Source organism: Colius striatus, chromosome 22 (genome assembly GCF_028858725.1).
Source record: "Colius striatus isolate bColStr4 chromosome 22, bColStr4.1.hap1, whole genome shotgun sequence".
Taxonomy (NCBI): domain Eukaryota; kingdom Metazoa; phylum Chordata; class Aves; order Coliiformes; family Coliidae; genus Colius; species Colius striatus.
The window spans coordinates 4,529,548-4,553,068 of record NC_084780.1 but is presented as its reverse complement, the minus strand read 5'-3'; the positions used below and the strand labels follow the sequence as shown (position 1 = coordinate 4,553,068).

Genomic DNA, 23,521 nt, shown 5'->3' with positions numbered 1-23,521 from the left:
GCTCTGCTTAAGCAGCTCTGTGCAAGTGCAAGAATGAAGCTGATTCATTAATTAACCAATAACATCCCTATGCAGGCTTTGATACAAAACTCTGCAGCTGGCTGGTTGTGCTGCTTTGCAATGGTGAGCAAGTTGAGCATCCTCAGGGTTGGCTTCATTAACCTCTTGCCTGAAAACAGGCTGGGTTTAAGACTGGGAGATGTCTGCATGGCAAGGAGCTGAGAGCTGGATGGGTGCTGATGGAGGCAGAGTGATGCTGTGGATAAAGAAATCGGTCTTTGCCTATCAAATGGGGCTAAAGTTACAGTGAGGGTGAGGGGTGGGTGGTTACAGCTCCATCAGGGTTTGAAATGCTGTGGGGAAGCACTCAGGAGGAGAGTGCTACCTGTGAGACAGCTCGAGGCAGGGTGAAGGAATCCCTGTGTCATGGGTGGGCTGCACCAGCTGTAACTATGTGTAAAGACCTACTATGTCTGCTCTGGGCTCTTTTACCCTCCTCACAAGCTGATGCTGCAGTTTCCCTTGTCCTGCTGTTGTGCAGTGAGGGCTTCAGCTTTCAGAAGAGATGGCTCTGAAAGGGCATTTCCCTTCCCTGGCAGCAAAGGCTTTCTGCACATGGAGCTCACTGCCTGGCCAAGGAGGGTTGGGGGAAGGTTGGCTGGTTTTTTCTCTTCCATGTAAGTAGTTGTTCAGCAACAGTTGTGTTTCTGCTCAAGAAAAAACGTTGCTGAGTGTCAATCAGGTCCCCTGTGCTTTATTTTTGTTCAGACATGGCCCTTGTAAGAAAGAAACCAAGTTCTTGGTATGAGGCAGTGCAATAACCATGCCTGCCTCCCTCCCTCCTTGCCTTTCCTGCCATTAACTGTAACCTGGGCTTTACCTCTTGCTTCTGCTGTCTCCTCCTGAGCCTTTAGTTCACTGGTGCCTTGTACAATCCCAGAGTCTCCCACTGATCCCCTGCAGAGGGATTGCTTTGGGACTGACATATACCAAACACTGTGCAACCAACTGGGCACTTCCCCTCTTGGCACTGAAGCCCTGTGGAAGGTGTTGGGGCCAAAGCTGTGGTTATCTGAGCCATGGCACAAGTGCTGAGAAGCCTTTTATGGCTCCCAGCCCCAGGACTGGATGTTTCTGTTGGAGCACATCCCTCTCAGGGTGAAACCTGTGTCCTTTTCTGTCTGGGGCATCTAGCAGTGAAACCCAGGATGCCAGTTGTTAAAACCAGTTGAGTGATGATGATGTTCCCTCTCTCTTAATTAAAAGCCTGGCATTTCCAAGTCACAGATGCCCACCCTGGGATGGCTTATTTGAATGCTCTGATATTTTAAATAATAGCTGTTAATTATTAATGATTCATGATTAATGAATGCTTTGCACATTTAAATGTCTTCCTTCCACACAACCTTGCAAAAGCATTTGCTGAAATGATGAGGAATCTGCCAGGCTGCTGAGAGCTGTGAGGGGCTCCAGTGGCAATGCAGCAGGTCTTGATCTACGTGGCCAAAGTCCTGCACCAGGTAGGGTGCCTGTGGTAGCTCATGGGTTTGCTCTTTGGATGTTCTCATCTGCCTGCTCTAGCAAGTCCAAGGAGCTCATTTGGTTGCTGTTGCCTGTAAGAGGCTGCCTGGATTCCCCCACCTCAGGGACAAACCTGCACACTGAAGGCTGTGCAGGCTGGGCAGGCTGGGCATCTGTGACTTGGAAATGCCAGACATGCCCTTGTGTGCTGGCAGCAGTGTGGGGTCAGAGACACACAGCAACAGAAAGGAGGAAGCCTTTGGAGTTTGAGACCAACACATACAAGTGAAGAGCCTAAAGTTCAGCTCTAAAACATTGATCCCAGCTCAAAGGTCTAATGGGGTGAAGCTCATGAGTGCTGAGCATGTAACAGTCCACTTTGCCCTAGGAAGAGAGCTACAGAGGGGTGTTTGGTGACAGTGTTTGCTTGCCAGTCCCTCCAGCTCTAGGGACATGTTGTCTTTGTCAGGTCATTGGCTTGGAAGAAGCACCATTTGCCAAATGCTCCTGCAAACTTGGCAGAAAACAATGGGCCAGTGTCACTGGGGCTGGCTTGTAACCTTTAGGTCTGTGGCAAAGCCAAACCTTGGGCAAACTGGCTGAGGGGATGCTGACAGCCACACCTCTGGCATTCACTTTCAGCCCAGTTGAGTGGGGAGCTGATATTCTAGGGGCTGTATGCATCTTAGGGCAGTGCTTTGCTTTCCTGGGCTTCACTTTCTGCAGCATTTCTCACCTAGATTTGGTTTTGTTTAAGATGTTCCAGTGCTGCAGCCTGTCCTGATTGCTCCTTTCTCCTGTCCAGGAGGTGTGCTGGCAGCAGAAATCAGTGTTTTGCTGCAATCTAGTGGTGTAGCACATAGAACAAGCTCATGCTATTCACTTCAGGCTGAAGATAGGCTCCCAAGCAGGTTTCCCCAGGCCCTGACAAGTACAGCCTGACCTGTAGGAGCAGAGATAATTGTGTAGATGTTCTCTGTCCTAACAGTTCCTTCATCAGGATAGAGAAAACAAAAGCAGTGTACATTATTCTTCACACCAAGCAATAGGGAAGATGGGTGTTGCACAAGACACATGATGCAGAAAGGTGTTGTAGGAAGAAAAAGACCCTTCAGAAATGACATCTGGGGATCTTTAGGTTTTATGATGGAGCCATGTCACTGACTCCTTGAAGCTGATTTGTATTGGAAACCAAGGTGAAAGCACAGGGAAGGTGTCCTGGTCTTTCCAGCTGAGCAAGCTCCAAATCCTCTGGGAATAAAGAAGGAAACCAGTGCCCCTCAGGTCAGTAGAAGTATGTGAAGGGTGTGATGAGAGAGATGAAGAATATACAGAGAGGTGCAGGGGAAAGGTAAAGGATTTTCTACTCCCCCCTCTGCACTTCCTTGGGACTCTGGAAGCTACATGGGAATGACACAATTCAGCTTGCCCTTGAGAAATATCATCTTTACCTTCACCATTTTCCCATCCCCTCATGCCAAACAGGAGACTTGAAGAGGGCAAGTGCTGGTGAGCAAAGGGAAACAAAGCAAACCTGCCTGGTAGGAGGAAAGGAGGGAGGAAAGCTGCTGGGCAAAGCTGCCTGGACTCGTGTATCTGTGATCACAAAGTCTGTCTGGAAAGAGCAGTATCAGAGCAAAGCTTTGTTCTCATTGAGCTGCTTAATATTTCATGGTAAGCTGGTGTCAGACACAGGAGTCTCCAGGAATGCCTTGAGCTGTGCAACACAGGTCTCAATGGCTTGAGTGGCTGCCTATTGCTGTCATCCATGGTAGGCTTTGCTCTTGGCTGTGCCAGTGCTACTGTGACTCTCTCTTGGGCTGCCAGCATCTCTGGTCTCCAAAGCAGGGTCCCCAGAGCCAGCATCCCCCCAGGCACTTCCCCAGACCAGAGCCAGAGCCTGGGTTCTGCAAAGTGTGCAGAACAATTTAACCCATGTAGAGAGAAGGTTGCTAGAGGCAGTTCTCTGAGTGAAAACAACTGCTTTGGGATGCTGTTGTGCAAGAACTTCTCAGGGTGAGTTCAGTTGGTGTCCCTGTGGGTTTGGGAACAGAAATGGCAGCATTTAGTTGTGGACCTATGGGATGGCACAGCTCAGGATGTCACCCTCCTGCTTTGGGGTGGGTGCAGGCTTGATGGTTGCAATGAGGCAGATAAAGGTGGTTTTTCTCTCCTAGAGCTACAAGCTGAAGGAAAGCTTTCCTGGAGCATGCCTGGCTCCAACCAAGGGAACCTCTCCACGGGGTGCAAAGCATTTACTAGGCTGACTGCAAGCCTCTTCCCTCCCTTGTGTGCCTCCAACGTGCACACACACACAAAGCTTTAACTCGCAGCGCCAAGGAGCTCATCCTCTTTGAGCAGCGTTTGTAGGGCAGTGGAAGAGCTGCTCTCCCCGCCTGCTGCAAAAGCACCTGCGGATTCTCCCTGTCGAGGTTTGCAACAGCCCCCTGCCAGCGCTCCCTCGGCTGGCTGCTCGGTGGCTTGAGCTCTGTGCACGCTGAAAAGAATGGCCCTTAGCAGGGAAACATCGTTTTGCTGTAGCAGCAGATGGCAGCAGCGGATAAAAGACCGTGAGAGCCGGTCCTGGGCATCCCCCACCAACCCCTGCAGGGATGGTTGGTTCTGGGAGCATCGAGTGGGGTTTTGCATCCTTCTGAGCTGCTGGCAAGTGGGATCCGAGGCCTCTGGAGTCAGGTGCTCATGAACTGAAGGATCCCTCCTCCTTTGAGATTGTTGGCTCTAAAGGAATCACAGAATGGTTTGGAGGAGACCTTAAAGCTCATTTGGTTTCAACCTCCCTGCTATGGGCAGGGACACTTTCCACCAGCACAGGTTGCTCCAAGCCCCATCCAACCTGCCCTTGAACACTGGCAAGCATGGGGCAGTCACAGGCTCTGTGGGCAACCTGTGCCAGGGCCTCAGCACCCTCCCAGGGAGGAACTTCTTCCTCACATCTAATCTAAATCTACTCTCTTTCAGCCTAAAGCCATCACCTCTCATCCTGTCCCTACTGGCCATTGTATAAAAGTCTCTCTCTGACTTTCTTATCTGCTCCTTTAGGTTCTGGGAGGCTGCTCAGGTCTCCCCAGAGCCTTCTCCAGACTGTACAACCCCCCACTCTCAGCCTGTTCTTCCTCATAGGAGAGGGGTTCCAGTCCAGATTGTATTCATAGCCTCCTCAACTTGCTCCAACAGCTCCATGTCCTCCTTATGTTTATGCCCCAGAGCTGAACACAGAACTGAAGGTTGGGACTCACTAGAGCAGAGGGAGAGAATCTCCTCCCTTGACCTGCTGCCATGCTGCTGCTTGTATCCCAGGACATGGGTGGCTTTCTGGGCTGCAGGTTGCTGGCTCATGTAATAGAGATCTGTGCTGCATGGTGCTCTAGCAAATGATGGGATGGAGGTATTTAAATGCCTTTAAGCCCTCTGTACCAATACTGAATAAAACCTTAGGTGAATTAATGAAGACAGACACCTCTGCCACTGCTCCTCAAGCTCCAGATGGGAAGGGCTTCATGTCCTGTGCTCTCAGCTATGGAAGCACAGAGTGGCTGCAGCAGCACCATGATTTATGTCTTGAGGGCAAGCAAAGCTGCTGCTCCATTAAAACTAAATGCTTGACATGTGCATCCATCACCAACTTTCCCTGAAAGGCTTGAGTGTCATAGCAGGGCACCCATGAATTCATCTTTCCAAGTGCAAATGCTTTAAGGTTAATCAATACTTTGATAAGAAAGAGATTGGTTGCAGGAGAGGAACTCATCTCATTTCACCTCATTGCCCCTTCCCTGATTAACCACATTAATGTGATTGCATTGAATCTCCAGGGAGAAGACAAAGGCAGAGACCCTCTGTGAGCTCTTGAGGGAGAACTAACATCCAGAGTGGGTCTGGCAAGGAAGCAGAGCCAAGGAGGGAGCACACCACTGCTGTGGCAGTGTCAGGAGTCAGTCCCTCACCTCCCAGGCCTGGGCTCTGCCCTGCAGGAAGGGCTGTCTCAATAACCACTGCACACATGTCTCTCTCTGTTGGTTTGGGATGTTCTCCTAGCTCACTGCATGCTTGCAACAAGCACCTGGACCCAGCTTCATGCTCATTTTGATGGTTAACTGTCAGAAATGTGTCTTGCAAGGACAGGGTGTGATTTCTGTTGCACTTCAACATTTCATCTTGGGTTGCTGGTGGTCTGCCACAAGACATTTCTCTTATGCAGTTTAATCCTTGCTGCACCAGATTTCCTCATCCCCAGACATGCAGGTTAGGAGACATGGCTCAGTTTCACTGCCCCCGTGTGTTTGAAGAGTCTCTGAGCATCCTGGTTTTGCTCACCACTTCTTTGTAGCTCTGACCACGAGGCAGCAGTGTGCCCAGGTGGTCAAGAAGGCCAAGGGCATCCTGGCTTGTACCAGGAACAGTGTTGTCAGCAGGAGCTGATCATTCCCCTGTGCTCAGCTTTGGTGAGGCTGCACCTCCAATACTGTGCCCAGTGTTGGGCCCCTCTCTACAAGAGGGACAGTGAGGTGCTGGAGAGGATCCAGAGGTGGGTACCAAGCTAGGAACGGGTTTGGAGCATGTCTCAGCTGAGGAAGGGCTGAGGGATCTGGGGCTGTTCAGCCTGGAGAAAAGGTGGCTCAGGGGAGACATTCTCACTCTCTACAGCTACTTGAAAGGCAGCTGGAGCCAGGCTGGGATGGGTCTGTTCTCTCTGGTAACAAGCAACAGAACAAGAGGAAACAGTCTCAAGTGTCCCCAGGGGAGGTTGAGGCTGGATGTGAGGAGGAATCTCTTTGGTGCCAGGGCTGTCAGGCATTGGAAGGGGCTGCCCAGGGAGCTGCTGGAGTCACCGTCCCTGGAGGGGTTTCAGAGCCGGGTGGGTGCTGCACTGAGGGCAATGGGCTGGTGGGTGATGGGGCTGGGACAGAGGCTGCACTCCATGAGCTGAAAGGTCTCTCCCAGCTGAAATGATTTGATGATTGTATGAAGAAGAGCAAGCACACTTCTATTCATAGCACAAACAGATCAGCACTGTATGTTCCAACTCAGAACATGTGTGAGGCAGTTAGTGCCCTCCTCCAGACGGGATCCTCTGCACAGACACTTCCAAAAGCAAGAAGGGATAGTTCAGTTTCTTCCCAGCAGCTAACACCACTAACACAGGAGAGAAGGGACTGATACCTGCAGGAACAAGGAGGAGAAGTGAATTTTGCAAGGTACTGAGCAGCTCATGGAACACTGTGTGCCCTCTGATCCCTCTGGAGTTAACAGGAATCAGTGTCTTGGAGGAGACTGAGCACAGTTGGAGAGGGAGCTCTTGAGTGACTTTACATACTCCTGCCCTAGATACAGCTGAACAAGGGGAGCCCTGCAGAAATGGCAAAGCCTGATGAAGTCTGGTGTTTGCAGAGGTGCTGAGCAGCCCCAGGGTGAGGGAGGTAAGCCTGCACCTCAGTGACATTGACAGCATGATGTCCCCAGCTTTGCACACCCCATTTCCTTGTACTTTGCTGCTCATCCCTCCTCTTTGCTCTTGTGTGTGGTTTGGCTTTTGCCTTTGCTTTCACCAGCATGCTGGCAGTTGGGGGTTTGTGGCTGGAGCTTTTGTTCAGCACTAGGCTCTGCACTGTCTCAGCTATTCTTAATTGATTTCTCTTCATTTACAGCGCTGGGCTGTTGCTGTCCTGCAGCACCTGCTCTCTGAAGCTGGTTTTGTGTTACTACTACTCAATAACACAATTGCAGGCTGCAGCTTCTTTCCCCACATCCCCTGAGTGAGGTTCTTTGTTGATCCAGTAGATCCTGCAGGACACACATTTAACTTCTGATGTGGGAATTCTTCACCAGCTTTTATGGGATGGTGACACACCTAAATGCAAATGTAGCTTTTGGGCTAAATCAGGGACCTCAGTATGTTTTGTGATCAGCCTGTAAAAGGCCTGAATCTATGATGTACATCAGCATGTTCAGTACATGTTGTCTAGAAGATCTGCCAGATCAATAAGGACCAGTGTGTTGCTTTTAGATGTGGTGTCTATATTAAGTTTCACCACCTCAGCAGGATATTTGTCATGTCATAAAATGGATGGTGAGGGAAGCAGCAGATCTTGCTGGGAGTGTTTCCTAGATGGGGGGAGGCTTTAATTAAACTGACATTTCTGATAACCAAGCCACTGAAGAGATGTCTGGGCTGTGATGTTAACAGAAGCTTCTGCAGGGTCATTTGGCCGGGGGACAGTGCCTGATTGCTGATAGCCACCAGCTGACAGCTCACCCCCAGCCAAGCTCAGAGACTTCTGCTCCTCTTCAGCAGCACCCTGCCTGGCCAAGATCCTCTCCCGGGGGCGATGCCGCTGCTCAGCGGGTAGGGAAGTGTGTAAGCGTGCTCTAACCCTCCCGGACTCTCCATCTGGGAGATTCCCTGTGCTCACAGCGACAACAACTCCTTTCCTACCCGCAAAACCAGTCGTGGAGCCTCAACCCCACCCGGCTGCTGACCCCGGGGCTGCGCTTCCAGCACCTGCGGGAGCGCTCAGCGAGGCAACGCTCTCCCAGGCTGCAGCTGCTAATTAACGGCTCCGCTAATGAATCCCTTCCCCCGCCCCTCTCCCTCCCCTCCCCTCCAGACCCTGCCTCCTCCCGGGCTGTGCCCGCCCGGCGGGAGCGCGCAGTGCGGCGCGGCCGCGCTCGGGAGCGCGCAGTGCGGCGCGGCGAGTCCCGGCTGCGGCGAGCCCCGGCGCTCCCGGAGCAGGTAAGAGAGGAGAGGAGGAGGGGGGTACCGGGCTGCGAGCCGCTCCAGGGGGGATGCTGAGGTGGTTGCTCCCCGGGCACACGGAGGGGATTGGTCCCGCACCGTTATTGCGGGTTTGGGACCTCGCTGTCTGCGGGGTTCCACTCCCCGCCCCCAAATTTTTTCCCCTCCCTGGGCTGGGGCTGAAGGCGGGGGGAGCCGGGTACCGGCTGCGGGCATGTGATGGGGTGGGGTTTTTTTGCTCTTACGTCATGACACCGCGTCTCTGCGTGCGGGAAAATCCTGATGTGTGAGTCCGAGGGGAGCGGGTGCGGGACGGGGGGCGCAGCCCGGGCACCGACCTTTGTGTGCCAGGGACCCGGCAGCTCCCGGGGAGGAAGGTTCACTCAGCAGAGAGGCTGCACCCTGCCGCTTTCCTTTTGTGTTTGAGGGTGGATTTCGTGGGTTTTTCCCCCTCTGGAAACATCCTGGGTTGGCAAAATCCATCCCTCCATCCATCCCTGCATCCCTCCATCCATCCCTGCATCCCTCCATCCATCCCTGCATCCCTCCATCTCTCCATCCCTCCCTCCATCCCTCCACATCGACGAAGCGTCTCCGAGTACAGCAGCGCTGGATGGGGCCGGGCCGGGCCGGGGAGCAGCGGTTAGTGACTGCCGGCTCTGTAACGTGCATGCTCGGGCTGAGGCTGCAGAGCAGCTCGCTGCTTATCGATCCAGGCTGCTTGGAGGTGGGGAAAGTGCTGAATCATTTGTGCTCCCGGCTGTACGGGCGGTTCTGCTGTTCTCCATCCCCAGCAAACGCTCAGCGAGGGGATGCAGAGGCTGAAGGGAGCTCGGCTGGGTGGCTGTGGTTGAGGTCCTGTGGCCTGGGAGAGGTACTGTGTGGCTTGTGTCTTCTTTCATGGCCTTAGTTGCTCCTTGGAAGACAGGGCAGGGGGGAGATGCACGTTTGTGTGTTGGTGAGGGGGGGTTATAGGGGGTTGAGGAAGGTTTTCTCTGGCAAATCCTGTCCCTTCTAAACCTGGGGGAGGCTTGTGGGGCTTGCAGCTTGGGTAGGGGCTTTCTTTTTCCTTTGGAGAACTGCCTTTGAGATTGTTTTTTCAAGGTCAAGGTCCTTGGGATAGCACGTGGGCTATGGGAGCACTTGTGAAAGTCAAAGGGAGCTGTTTCTGCTGGCTTTTGGAGGGGCAGGACATGCATTGCAGGAGAGCTGGAGCCCTGAGCTGCAGAGCAGATGCCTGCCTGTGGTAAGATGGATCCTGTGGCACTGTCAGCGTTTCTGGGGTGCTCCTACCAGGATGCTGAGGACAAAAGCAAGAATGTGATGACTTTGGGTGAGGTGCCAACTCCTTTCTTGTTGGCTGTGTTTCTATAAAACACCCACCCTTTGGCAGCCAGCTAAAGTGATCAGCAGCCTGACAGCTTTGCTTCCAGAAAACTTCTTTGTAACGGGCCTACCTTGAAAGGCAACTCCTCAAATCCAGTGTCACCTTCTCCTTGCCTTAAAGGCTTTGGGGTTGGGCCACTGCTGACTTTTCCTCTTTTTGTGTAGCTGTAATGTGAGTGCAACATAAATAATGCACAGAGGTCGTCTCAGCTGACAAGAGGATGGGCTCAAGTTGTTGAAGTCCAACATGGACTTTGTTTCCAGGGGCTGAGACCTGGGGACTGGCTTTGTCTTGCTGTACTTAAGAGTGTGCTCTAGTCTGCAGCAAGAGCATCTTGCTGTTATGATGCTGACTGTCATGATAACAAAAGCTCCAGCATCATCTTCAGCATCTCGCTGGGGGTTACTGCAGGCCGCAGCTTGGGTTGCCTTGGCTGTGGCTGGGGATCTGATTTAACCTAAGTCAGTCAATCCAATCATCTCTTGCCCCAGCTAATGATTAAATGGAAAATATCCCAAGCTCTCAAACAGTATTAATTCATAATGAATGATTTACCTAGCTGTGATCTAATTGTCTTCGTCTTCGTGGGCCTTGTGTATAAAATCGATGCTGCTGCTGGCAAAGTGCCACTGCAAAGGCTTTCTGCAGTGCACAAGCATCAAAGATGTCAAATATCCTGAGTGAGAACAGCAAGAAGTAAGGTCTCCTTCATATCTGTGTTCCTGCCAGCTGCCTGAGACCCTGCAAGGTCTCACCTGAGACCTCTGTGTGTAGGTCTTCTCGTGGTTGTATCCCTCCTGTGAAGGAAGGGTGCTGAGAGTCTCATGGGTGAGCTGCTGGGATGGTGCTGAGATGGGCTGTGACTGGTAACATGGCAATATTGTGTGTCAACACTGAGTGGGAATAAGAACTAAAAGCTGTATATGTAGACCCAGGCAGCTGTTGGCATGGCCTGTAACGATGAGGAAAGGAAGAATGGACATGGACAGGAGGCAAAGGGACCTTTGGTGCTTGTTCAGGCTGATGGGAAGGGGTAAATAGGTGGCTTTTAAAGAGTTTAACTTTGCACTGAAATGATTTTTACTTGCAGTGCTCAGTTCCAGGCCTGGTCAGGTGACTTAATGTCCTTGGGAGAAGGCTCACTGGCTGAATTATTCATAGGTACCCAGTACCTTTCCAGACTCGAATCCTCTATCCCTTCCTGTCATCTGTTTAACCTCACTTAGCAGAAACGTGGTAGCTATGGGGTGTCTCTAACAAGATAAACATCAGTGTTTCTAGAAATGGAGCCTGCCTGGGCAGAGCAAAGGCTGGTCCAGGTTACTCAGAGCTTCAGAGTGTGCTGACTCCATCTTGCTCTTGGGATGCTCTGGTAAGGAGGAGCCCACAAGTAAAAGATTTGCCCTTGAGATTGTTAAAGAAATCTGGGGCAATGAACCAGGCAGATTCTCAGGACACTTCTGCAGTTCTGATGTTATCTGTGAGCCTTTGGCAGGAGCTGCCAAGCTTCATCCTTCTCCAGGGAGAAGTAGTGTGTGGACGTGGTGATTTGTATGGGGTTGTAATTTAGTTGTCTGGGCAGCATCAGGATCTCAAATCTCATCAGCACACAACCTGATATGCAGATGAATAGTCATGCAGAGCTCCTTCATCTGCATTGTCCCAGGACTTCAGGGAGATGTGAAATCCTCTGGTTCCTGCAGAGTTGCAAAGCTCTGCTTGCTCAGGTGAAATGGATTGTGAGGCATTCAGTCCATCACAGTTGTTCCATTGAATGTCTCTGAGTCATGGAAAGAAGATCAGCTTTTACTTGAGTAAAAGCAAAACCTGGGAGGAAACTGTTAAAAATCCAAGACAGAAACCTAAACTTTGGTACTTCCCCTTTACATCTTTATTGTTCCTTGGGTTTACTTTGCCCTTCCCAAAATATTCCCTTAAAAGCGAGGAGGCAGCTCAAACCAAGACTTGCATTCAGTTACAGTTACAGGCTCTAGCAAATCTTGTCAGAGAGGTCTAGCTTGTCTTCCTGCCCTCTGGGTAACTCCTTTCAAAGATCATTTTCTTTACTTTAAATATTGTTGGATGACTTCTGCTCTGTCTTTTTGTTGCTTCCTCCTGCTGAAACACACCTTCATTCTTTTACCTTTGCTGTCCAAGTTAGTTGTTGTATCATTTTAGAGATCCAGCTCAGAATGAACTTGCTTGAAGTTTTGTTAGGCTGAATAATCCCACTGGGCTGTGTTATTATGGATTAAAATAGAGAAGCTTTAAATCAACCCTGCTTATAGGGATCACTATTCCCAGTTAATGAGATAGGAGGAGAAGGATTAACAACAAATAGAGATGGTTTTGTATGGCTAAAGGAGGTAGAAGTTCCCAAGGATGCTATGCAGGGACAAGTCTTTGCCTTGTCCCTTTAGCTTCTCTCAGTTCAGAGTCCTTTGCATCTCATTGCACCCCCTTCCTGCTGATAATACCCAGGTCCTGTTATCAATCACTGTAGGTATGCAGCTTAGAGAGAACAGCTCAAGGGCACAAGAGAGCAAAGCATCCTGCCCTGGCTGCAGGCAGAGCTGGCCAAAAGTCAGGGTACAAACCTTGGGAAAGGGAATGGAGACTTTCCTTCAAAAAGCAGTGACTGGAAACCCTTTGCTAACATCACTCTGCTACCCAGTTAAGCCTAACCCAAGGGCTGCTGGCATCTGAGGCTGCAGAGGAGCATCAGCACTGGAAAGAGGGTGCTCTGTACAGTCAAGGTTCATTCTATCACAGTACTGAGCACTTTCCAGTCCCAGTGACTTCAGTGGAAGCTGAGAGGGTTTGATTTGTACATGAAGATCTGTGCAGTCCAGGGTGGACCCACCCCCTGCCAAGCACTGCTGTTCCTTGTCACAGGCAACAAATAATCTCACATTTCAAGAGTGGCATAGGTACAGTTGATAAATACATGGGCTGTCTGTCCTAGGTGCTGCTTTCCTGCCTTCAGAAGCAAACATAGATCTTCATGGGTGAGCAGTTAAAGGGAATGTGACCCAGAAGCTTGGTGCAGGGTGAACTTGGAGGTTCATTTGGATTCCTGGCAGGTTTTCTACTGCTTTATGCCTCCTTGACAGTTGATTTTTCTGTCTTCCAGCATGAGGACTGATGGGTTCCTACAGATCTCCTAAGTCACAGCAAGCATGATACTGTCTCACTGTCAGCTTGCATACTATCTTCCTCCTGAAATACCCTGGCATGGATGGGCAGGGCTGGCAATTGCTGTGTGAGGAGGACAGGACTTGCCTTGAATGTGCAGAAAACGTAATGAAATCCCCTTCCTTCTATAAGTGTTTACTTTTCCTGGTTACCCCATTAACCTCAAGAAGCTCCAGGTTAAAGGACAATGCAGTGCCTCTAATTGAGGGGACCACCTAAGCCACTGACCCATTGCTCATGTGTTTTTGTTTGTGTTTAGTTGCTCTTTGATGAGGAAAAATGGCTTCTTCATTCTAGGGGTTACTCAGAGAGCAGTGAGCAAGCATTCAGGCTTGTTTGATTTCCTTGGTGCCCTGCATATGTTGGGTGTGCAAGCAGCTTTGCTTTTTAAAGGTTTTTCATTCAATGTGAGACTTTGGGACGTGGTTTAGTGGTGGATGTGGCAGTGCTGGGTTAACAGTTGGGCTTGATTGTTGGTCTTTTCCAACAGAAATGATTCTGTGGCTCCCTGTGTACTCACACCCTCGGAGATGCAAACAAAACCATAGCGCGAGCGTGGAGAGTATCCCATCCCCAAAGCTCACCGAGGGATGATACTTGAAGGATGCTTTCCTTGGAGGGAGGAGCGATAATGGCCAGGGGTCAGGGAGTTGCAAGGGAATGAGTGTCCGCGGGTGGGACCGACCCGGAGCGCGCGGTGCAGCCGGCCCCGGCCCGCGGGGCGCCGCCGCTCTCCAGGGTGCTGAACCGCCGCCCCGGGCCCTCCTCTTGGTCTCCCCCTTGGTCTCTCCCCTATTGCCCCTTCTGTCCTTGGTAAGGAGAAAGGGCAAACAGACACAGGTTGAAACAAGAGGATGCAAAGGGGACACCTTCCTGCCCCCAGTGTGGCTGACGAGCAGCGGTGTAGGTTACCCTACACCATGGGTGGTCTCCAGCCACGTCAGATGTGTGTTTTAAAGACCTGGTTGGACCTTAGAGCTTATCCTGCTTTCAGCTGACCTGCTGCTGTCCCTCCCAAACACAGTTGGACTATGATCCGATTACCTTGTGGGTTTTCAGCAGTAGGAAGGAAAACAATCTGCTCCCTCTCTGCATCATTATGAGAACCTTTTCTCATGTACAAAGATTGAGTGCCCATCCCCATCTCGCTGTGAAGCAGCTTTTATTGGATATTCACAGCAGGTTTTATTGGATATTCACACAGCCTGGGGGCAGGAGGGAGAGAGAGAGAGAGAGAAATTATAACCCTCCCTTCTTGCCCAACAAAGTGGAAAGGTGAAGACCAGCCCTGACTCTTGACTTGCTCCTGGAAGCTTTACACATAGTCTGCCCAGTTAATGAGAAGCTGCCTGTACTCTGGTGTGTGAGCAGTGCTAAGTGTCACCCTTTCTCAAGCAATTTAGATTGGTACTTGGAGCCAGCCTGCATCTTGTTCCACAGGCCCTTAACAGTTCCACAGTAGGGTATGGTACCACCAGCCACCTCGTGTTTAATTACACAGCCCTGTTTGTGAGAGCTGGGAGAGTTACTAATATGCCTAACAGCACAGCATGGCTCTGCAGTTGATAAAGACACATCTGTCTGCTGAGCTGTACCCTTATTGAGTTAAGGGCACAGAAAGAGCTCTCTTTCTTGCTGTCACTTAAATGGTGTCAGGATTCGTGAAATCTTGCTTTCACATTCCTACCAGACCCAGCAACAAAGACTGCTTGTTGCAAGCTCATTGGTTTCTGTTTGAATCCCTGTGACGTGTTCACAGATGTGTGCAGGCAAGTGGGAGGGATTGGGGAGGGAAGGAGAAAACTGAGGCTTTGTAGCCCTGCACGTGTGACAGCATGCATGGGACCCCAGCAGCTCCTCTCAGGCCACCCCTCCTTTCATGATACATCTGGCATGTCACAGACCATGTTTTGGCACTGTCATTTTGAGCAGTCTGTGGTTGAATTGCCAGTCTCTCAGCACATCTGGGGACTTAGATCTTGGCTATTTTTACTTCTCCCATTGCAAATTCACCAGAGTGTGGCTGGGTAGGATGTGAAGCCCTGTGCAGGGAAGCTGTGTCTGAGCCTGCACTGCCAACGACCTCTTGAAAAACCATATCAAATCAACTTAAACTGATAATCCCATTTCCTTCTGCTATTACATTTGGATTCTAATGTAAAATGTCTTAAGACTGATCTTTCTGTTAAGGCTAAATGCTCCTCCCCTTGTCCCCAACACAGCTGAAGTGAGGGTTAATTCAGACATGCACTGCTATATGCAAAAACACATGGGCTGCACTTACTGGAAGACAAACATGTGTCCAGTAGATGTGTCCTTCAAAGTGTTCTGTTGCATATCACAGCCTGACATGTCTTATTGACAGCTCTGCTATCCAGATGCCAAGGCCCACAGGGTTTTATTTTCCAGCAACATCAGCAGCTGGCTCCCTGGCTATGTGTTTTTGGTTGACCTCGTCTGAATCCTCCTGGCCAAGGTGACAGCTGGGAGGCTCATCTGGCTTGGGCCCAGGGCAGCAGGCTTCTCTCTAATGTATTTCATAGGCTCCAGTTTCCTTGCCTGCCTTGCTGCTCCAACATCCCTCTCCACATAGACCAAGAGAGCCTTGGGTTTGGAATGGAGGTGGGACTGGTTCCTGGGAGCACCAGGAGATGAGCTTGTGCTTTCTGAATGTTCCTGACACTTTGTACTCAGGAGCTCGCTGTGTTTGTTCTCCTGTAGTGCTTTTTCCTTCCCCCTGACTTGCTTTGCAAGATAGACAAGTATGAATTCTGTTTAAGTCTGTAAAATGGGCCTGGTCTGTGATGCACACTGCTGTGTTTGAAAGACAACTTCATCCAAATGAAGAGAGTAGTTAGGGACGTGTATAAGAATAAATACATCTCTGATGGCAGGGCTTGGATCAAGTGCTGCTGAAACAGGTTAGTTAAATGCAGTGGGGTGACTGGCTTTGCCTGGAACAGCACACATGGGAAGTTAATGCAGTGAGGCTCAGCTCTCTCATTGGCATCAAGTTGTTCCCAAACTCCTCTTCTCTTGGGAATTCATTTGGTGCTCTAGATGCTTCCCAAAGAGCAAGTTCATAATGGCAGTGATATAGTGCACAACAGCACAGGCCTTTCATGGAAATGAAACTTGCTGTAACCATGTGAGGCTGGGGGGAAGGACAGGAGCTCTTGGTTGAAGGCACCAGTCAAAGCAGGAGAGCCTGAGAATCAATTTTAAATAAGTGTATTGCCCCTCAGACTGAGAAAACATGTAATTACCAGTAAGATAACAGGGTGGCTCTACAAGGCAGCTAATTGCATTTTCAAATGTCAGCTTGTCAGCTCTTGTTCAGTCTTCACTCAATCTGGGCTTTGCCAGAGCAGTGTCTGGTTTTAAATGCCATTTCCCTCTCTCTTGGCACTGTGGGAAGATCTTCTCCTTCCTTGTCCTCAGAAACCTCTGCTAGCCCAGCTCCTGATTTGCCTCACCTTGGATGTGGTCTCACTTGGTAGAATGTGACATGGCTTAGATTAAAACAACCCTACAAAGAAGTCTTTGCAGGGGTAGAAACAGTAACACCACAAACAACAGGAGACTACCCTGCAGCTTGCAAGAGTTTGCAGTACATCAGCTGTCTGAGCAAAACACATTCCTCTTGCTGCAAGTGATGTTATCAGGATGTGAGATGTCTGTGCAGCTGCTCTGGGCTCCAGACCCTCCTTGGGTGGCTGGACCTTGGTGCCATCAGCAGACATGGCTCTGTAGGGTCTGCTGGTTACATGTGCTGTGTGACCTGGGCTTCCATTCACTGATGTCAAGGTGGGAGCTGGCAACGTGTTGACAGCTGGAGATTCCTTATATAGGAAGGAAATTGTGTCTCACTTTCAACTCACTGGCTCTGCAGCTGGTGGCTGAATGTTCTGTGCTCCAGTTCACATCCTCTGAGTCACAGCAGTCTGCTCTTAAAACCACCTTCATCTCAGATGGAAGTGTTATGGTGTCTGACCTTTCACTGGAGTAACAAGGATCCCTAGAAGGGGTACCAGCTCTTTCTTTACAGCCCTTTTATCTTGTGGAACTTGCCACTGGAGTGATGTTCCCTGAGCTGAGGAGGTGAAGTGGGATTCCTGCCCTTGTGCTGACATCCTACATTTTACAGCACAGGCTTTGTGCTGTCTCCATTCCTAGGTCAGTGTGGTGAAAAGAGAACTGCAGGTGTCTTTTCCTTAGTTACTTCAGCTTGGCAGTTGTGACTTAAAGATTTCCCCAAGATAAGAAGAAAGGGGTCTCTTGGACACAAGCTGCTCACTGAAGTGTCACATAAACACCAAGCAAGTGCTGCTGCTCCTTCCCACAGGTCCCTCCAGTGCTGTGAGTGCACTGCCAAAAGTGGGACAAATCCTGCTGCAGGCACCCTGAACACGATGGAAAGGGCTGGGGATTGTGTGAGGGTGGGTAATGGGGTCCTTGCCTCCCAACTTGTTGGCCTTTGGCTGTGCTCAAGTTCCTGGTTTGAGACGCCAAAGTCTTTTGAGCTGCTTTGTTGAGCACTGAGCTGTGCCAGGATTGAACCAGCCAGGTGGGGACCCTTTGGAGAAACCCTCTTGCAGTAGAGAGTGTGGATAAGCAGAGCCTCCAAAGGTCTGGGAAGTGTTTTGGTCTGTGGGTGCAGGATATCAGTCCAGATGGGAGAGTGCACTGGCAGCCAGCTCAGCCTCTGTGGAGAAGGCTGACGTGTGACCTCAGGCAGGAGTTGGGAGGGGATCAGGGGGACATCTCAGCTCCACAGTCCCTCCAGGGAGGGTGAGGAGCCACCTCCTCAGCCCCACAACAGCCTCCCCATGCCAGGGAGCTCCCATTGCTGTGTTTTTGGTTTCCATTAGGGAAGATGCTGGAGGAAGCAGGGCAGCAGGTTGCTGTCATGGGAGGGTGTTTAACCTGCACTGCCCAGCATGGCTGTGTCATGAGCAGAGATTAGCATCCCTCTCCTGTGTGAGGCAGGCAGCACATAGATAGTGTCAGCTCCAGCCACCCATCACAGCAGCATGGAGTGAGCTGTGTGTCACTTCCACTCAGCACAGTGGGGCCAGTGGCCTTGCAGCTGACCAGGGAACAACACCAGCACCAGCCCTCAGCCTGTGAGAGGTAAGGAAAAGGCACTAATGAACTTCTGAGTGTCTAATCCCCGATGGGCTTAAGTGGGGGGGTGGGTAAAGCTTGACTTAAGGATGGTTTTGGACTGGCTGTGGTGGCAGAGAGCATCCAGGGAGCTCGTGGTACCTACTTAAAGCTTGGAGGCTGGAAAGTGCTTTGCATTAATGTGTTTAGTCACACTGGGAGTGGCTTGTTGGGGACCAGCAATTCCCTCCCTGCCCTGCAGCTGGAGGTGGGTGTGCAAGGGCTGGGCTCCAGACAATCTAAATGAACTGGCAGGAGAGCAACAAAACTTTCAGTTCCTCTTAATCCCTCTAAATCAGACCTTGGGGCACTGCTGCCCCTTTTACTGCAGTGACAAACAAGGCACAGCCTTGCAGCAGGATGCAATGGGAGGGAAGGGGGTTGCTGTTAAAGCACAACTCCTACCTCTATGCTTGGACCTCCAGGAGACACCTGAGCTGGTGTCTTGGAAACTCTTGTGGCTGCAGGCTGTGAGTAGGGAGGTCAGTCTCTGGGTATTTGAGCTCCTTCCCAGTCTCCCAGCAATCCCTGGCACTGATGCCCTGTGAGACCCAGCTTGGTATAGGGAAGGATTTTGCTGTTGTGGCTCCATTTGATGGAGCAGCCCTGTGCAGAGCGATGGGGCTGCAGCACCAAAGTGCAGAGCCAGTCACATGTACCTGGTTTAACCTTCTTGTGGTCACAGTCTTGAAGGTTAAACAGCTGAAAAGATGATTTTCCAAAGTGTTTTGGCTTTGCTTTCTGCTCATGCCAAGGCCCAGTCCCATCCTCTGCTCCTTGTTGCAGGATTGTTCCCCAAAACTCAGCTAGAAAACTTAGTAGGAAGATTCTGTAGGACAAAAGCAGAACTCCTTATTGCAATTCCAGCTCAGCTACCAGCAGGCTCTGACCTTCAACCAGCCATTTAGATCCCCTGCCTCACTTTCCCCACAGATGGGTAAGGAGGACTGTTCATGGCTCAGGGACTGGTCTGTGTTTTCCCTCTGTGTCAAGAAACCTTGAGGGCCCTGGGTGAGCACCAAATATTTGTTCTATGGGCTGTTTGAATGCACTAAATCACTGCCTTTGCCTGGTTCGAGTCAACACAGGTCAATCAATTGGCAGGAAATCCTGGTTCTTAATCAGATGGAGCCCTTGCAAAATCAACTCAGGCCAGCAACCAGCAGGGGCTGTGGTACAGGCACAGCCATGGAAGGTACATGCCAGGAAGCAAAGAGATTGCTTCTCTATGATGGAAATGCAGCCTCTGCCTGATGCTGCCCATTGCTCAGGCCAAAGGGGTTTGCTGAGCTGCTCCAGGTATTGATTCTGAACAGATGCTGAGATGGGGGAAGGCAGATGGAGCCCCACAGCCTCAACCACCTCCCACCATGGGGTGGGTGCCATTGGCCAGATGCCTCGTGGGGTTGGTTTGGCTTCAGCTCAGGCTGGGGTTGAGCTTTTCCCCACGAGCCTGCAGAGGGGAGAGAACACAGTCCTAGTCTTGGGCAAGTGAATGTGATGCCTGAGTGGGATCCTAATTGCCCTGGTGCTGAGGGACCCTGTGCTGCTCCCAGCCACGTGTGCCACCAGTTTTCTATTTCTGAGTCACAATCTGTGACAAATCCATCAGTGCTGGGCTCTAGAGGGCAAAAGAAAGGCTTTGGGAGTTGGGTTGCCAGGAGCATGTGCTCCTGGCTAATTATAGCCCTGTGCTGCTGTGCCACTGCTGCTGGATGGAGCAAAGTGGAGCTGAGCCCTCTCAGTACTGCAGTGGGGGTTTCATCCTGCTGCTCTGACCACATCCTTGGCACCTCTGTGCACATCTGGGCTGTAGCCAGTGGCTGAAACCCCATTCTCAGGTGTCTTTTGGGTGCAAAGGACCCAGAGAGTGCAGCTGAGCATCTGGATGGGTTCTGGGGCTGGGGGGTGTATGTGGGATGTGGTCAGTGGTTTTGTGATGAGTTTTTAAGCTTGAAGATGGCTGAAATGAGCCTACAGCTGCAGCTGGGATCCTGTTAGCAGAGTAGCAACGTTTCAAGAGCAGGTTGAAGCAGTAAATTGTTAATGAGGACTTCTGGAGGGTCTTTAGTCTACAGCCTCAAGTGTTAATTAGGCAGATGAAAGGCCTCTTCCTCCTGGAGAGGAGCTGAGGCAGGAGAGGTGATTTGCCTTTAGACATGGATCTGAATTCTTGGATCTCACACTGTTTCCCTACCCCTTCCTCATGCTTCCTTCTCACTCTGGGTTAGGGCACTCTGTAAGCTTGCAAGAGGATGAGAAGCAATCCTGCCTGACAGTGAAACACCCTGCTGCCTGCACAGGCAACAGCTTGTCTGAGGTCCCACCTCCCCCCATGAAGAAGGGCAGCAAACAGGACAGCAACACTCAGGAGCTGCATTGAGTGCAAATACTGGAAGAACCCAACTGCTTTTTCCCTTCAGGCCAAAGGCAGCAGAGAAAGATGGTTGGTTTATTCTGGCCAGAACCTTTGCAGGACTGTCAGCCTGGGCTGGGTGGCTGTGCAGGGGGGTTGCAGGGCTGACCATGCAGAAGACAGTGCTGCCTTTACTCTTGCATGTTGCTGTCACAAAACCAACAGCTTTAGGGACTTTACTAAACAGCTTTATGCTAAGTTGGGGTTGTTTCCTGAGCTGCAGCAGGAGCTGAGGGTTCTCCCTGCCATCACTGCTGACTTGTGGGCATGAAAAAATCATCCTCTCCCCAGCTAATGAACCTGAAACGTGACCAGATCTAAACATTTGGGCTTTTCAGGGAGGAAGGAACCACCTCCAGTGGCCTCTTTGTGTTCAGAGTCAGCCTGTAAGCAATCAATGGGATTTTGAGGGTCCTGAAAAGAGAACATGGCTCATCTTCCCTGGGGAGCCTTTATTCATCCTCTTTATTCCCTGTCTCCCAGGCCTGCAGCTTGTGCTGTCCCCATCTTAAAGCAATAGAGATATTAGGCTGGGTTAATCCCCAATGACTTCATCTTCAAGCAGGGATGGATGTTTGCTGGCAAGCAGCCCTGCTTCAGCCCACCTGCCACTCCTTTCTGTGGCATGACTGAGGCCATCACCTCCTGCCAGGCTTTGCACCCCTTCCCTTTGCATCATCACCTCCTGCCAGGCTTTGCATCCCTTCCCTTTGCATCCCATGCCTCTGTAACACACTGTCTGGGCTGTCCATCACTAAGCAGACAGCATCCACTATGCTGGGAAATGTTTCAGCCTGCAGTGCTGGCAGTGTCCTGCTGCTGTCTGGAGTCATGCAGAGCACAGCTGAGCTCTCAGGCTGCCTTTGGGCTGTGAGGATGAGGCTGCTCACATGCACTCTGCATCAGTTTGGCTGGTGGGAATATACTGTGGTGGGGTGGAAGATGGAGGGGTGGCAGCAAAGGTTTGGTGGCTCAGTTTAGAAGGGTGGCAGCAAAGGTTTGGTGGCTGAGGATAGAGAGGTATCAGCAAAGGTTTGGTGGCTCAGGATGGAAGGGATGTCAGCAAAGGTTTGGTGGCTCCCTGTCTGGAGTCAGAGTGATGTCCTAGGATGCAGATACCACACAGAGGGGAAATGAAGATGCTGCAGCCTCACTAGGCTGGGCACAGTGGCAAAGCCAAACCTAACCAGGTCAGGTTTAGGTTCAGGGCATGTAGCAAGATTTCATGGCTTTGGGTGCTGCTCAGTCTGCCATCCTTGCAGGAGGACTCTTTAGGCAGCATGAAATGCAGAGGCTGTGGGGCAGTGGGAAGGTGCTGTGCCTTTTGCAGGAGCTGCTGTTGCCTCCCCTCCAGCTGTGGCCTCATCCTCTGTGGGGACAGAGCAGGCTGAGCCACTCCAGTGATGCCCTTTGCCACGGCCACCTGCTCCAGTTGCTGTTTGTTGTAGCCCTGCAGCAGGTTTAGTCTCTGAGGTATGCTGGTGGGTGTGCTGAGGGTGTGCATGAGGCAGTCTCTGCAACTTAGAAAGTCATTCAGTTTTGAAACTCAGATCTTAGCTCTCTTTAATGTTTATTCTTCAAGATCAGGGTTGAATTTGACCAGATAGCAGGAAGGCATTGCCTGAATACAGAGCAAAGCAGAGCTAATCCATTGCTAGCAACATGCCTTCTGGTTTCAAATCCCCAGGCTTGCTCCTGCTCTCATTGCCCCATCACATTGGGCCCCCTTATCCATCTCCCTTCCAGCCCTGCTCTAATTTTCTGTGGTTTGAGATGTGTTTGGGCTCACTGCCTTGCCCACTGGCCATTGCCCAATCTCAGTAATCCAGATCAGCAAAGGCTGCCTCTGTCATTATCTCAGCAGTTAATGAGAAACACAGACAGCAGAGTTGAACTGAAATCAGTCTGGGGGGTGTTACCAGGCCCTTTGGTGGAAGGGAAAGGGTTTGGGGAGGTGGGGGTTGATGGAGACTGGAGTTTCATGCAGCTTCTGATTAAATTAGCAGTCACAAATGAAAGTCTGATGGGTTGTTTGAGGCTTAAAGTTATTAGAAGGGTAATTGCTACTCAGGTTTTGCAGCATTGGGGGGTTTGGGGGGAGGATTGTGTTGCCAGAGATAAGAACACACCCCTTGGCATTCAATATCCAGTGGGCATTAGTAGCAAAGGCTTGGGAAACAGAAGGCAGAAAACAAGGGAGATGTTGCTGTGTTTGCTCCAGAAGATCAGGTTGTGGGTACATGTGAGCTGGGAGGAAGGTCTGTCCTTGGAGGGCACCTTGAGAAGCATCAGGATTGAAGTGCTGGCTCAAAAAAGGTGGCACCCAAGTTATTCCTGAGGCTTGGACCTCTCTCAGCACTGAAACAGCTCCTGCACTGAAGTACAACCAGGCCCACAAAGATTTCTCTGCTCACACCCATTTAATCAGCAGAATGGAAACAGTGCTTTAAGAAGATGTTAATGAATGTGGATCTGGTTGGTTGGTTCCTCGTTTGAAGCCACAAAGAGGAGCTTTGTGGGGTTTTTTTACCTTGGGTTTCTCACTTCTCTTCTTGCCTGATCAGTCCCAATCTTCTGCTGCCCTTCCCTGGGAAACTCCCTCTTTTATTCCCCTGCAAAAGTCTCTCCTGAAGTTTGGGGCTGATCCTCCAGGGAGATGAGACCACCTATACTTCATTTAGTGACTCCAAACAATTAACCTAACAAAGGTTCTTCTCTCTCCTCCTTCCCCCATCTGTTTGCTAATTACCAGTGGAGCTGGGATTTGTGTGCAGGCTGTGCCCATGCTTTGAACTAAACCTCTTTGGAAAGCTGTGTCTCACTGCTGGGGAAATAGTACAACACAGACTGTACCATCAGGGCAAGTCAGGCTGAAAAGGGGCTGAGATTCAGGCTTTGGGGATGGGTTTTTTCCTCCTCCCATCAGAGCTGTGATGCAGAATCACTTCAGTCCTGGAGCAGAACGTGTCAAGTCATTGGGAGGGGAGGGTTGGGTGATGCAGAGCCTCCAGAGAGGTGTCAGCTGGGAGCAGCTCTGGGATAAGTTGTCTTTGGGCCAGGGAAGCATTTTAGGGAGGAGAACAAC

At 50.9% G+C, this 23,521-nt stretch overlaps 1 protein-coding gene across 9 annotated transcripts in view; it reads left to right on the top strand.

Moving 5' to 3' along the window:
* The first annotated feature begins 6,630 nt into the window (after positions 1-6,630).
* Positions 6,631-23,521, top strand: part of NFASC (neurofascin) — a 99,421-nt gene continuing 82,530 nt past the window's right edge. For 5 of the 9 annotated variants that reach the window (XM_062013320.1, XM_062013321.1, XM_062013325.1 and 2 more), the window contains exons 1-2: positions 6,631-6,734; positions 6,865-6,956. The gene's annotated coding sequence lies outside the window, so the exon portion shown is untranslated. Of the gene's footprint in view, positions 6,735-6,756; positions 6,957-8,208; positions 8,270-23,521 lie in introns of those variants that run through there. The other 4 variants (XM_062013323.1, XM_062013322.1, XM_062013316.1 and 1 more) reach the window with 3 other exon arrangements.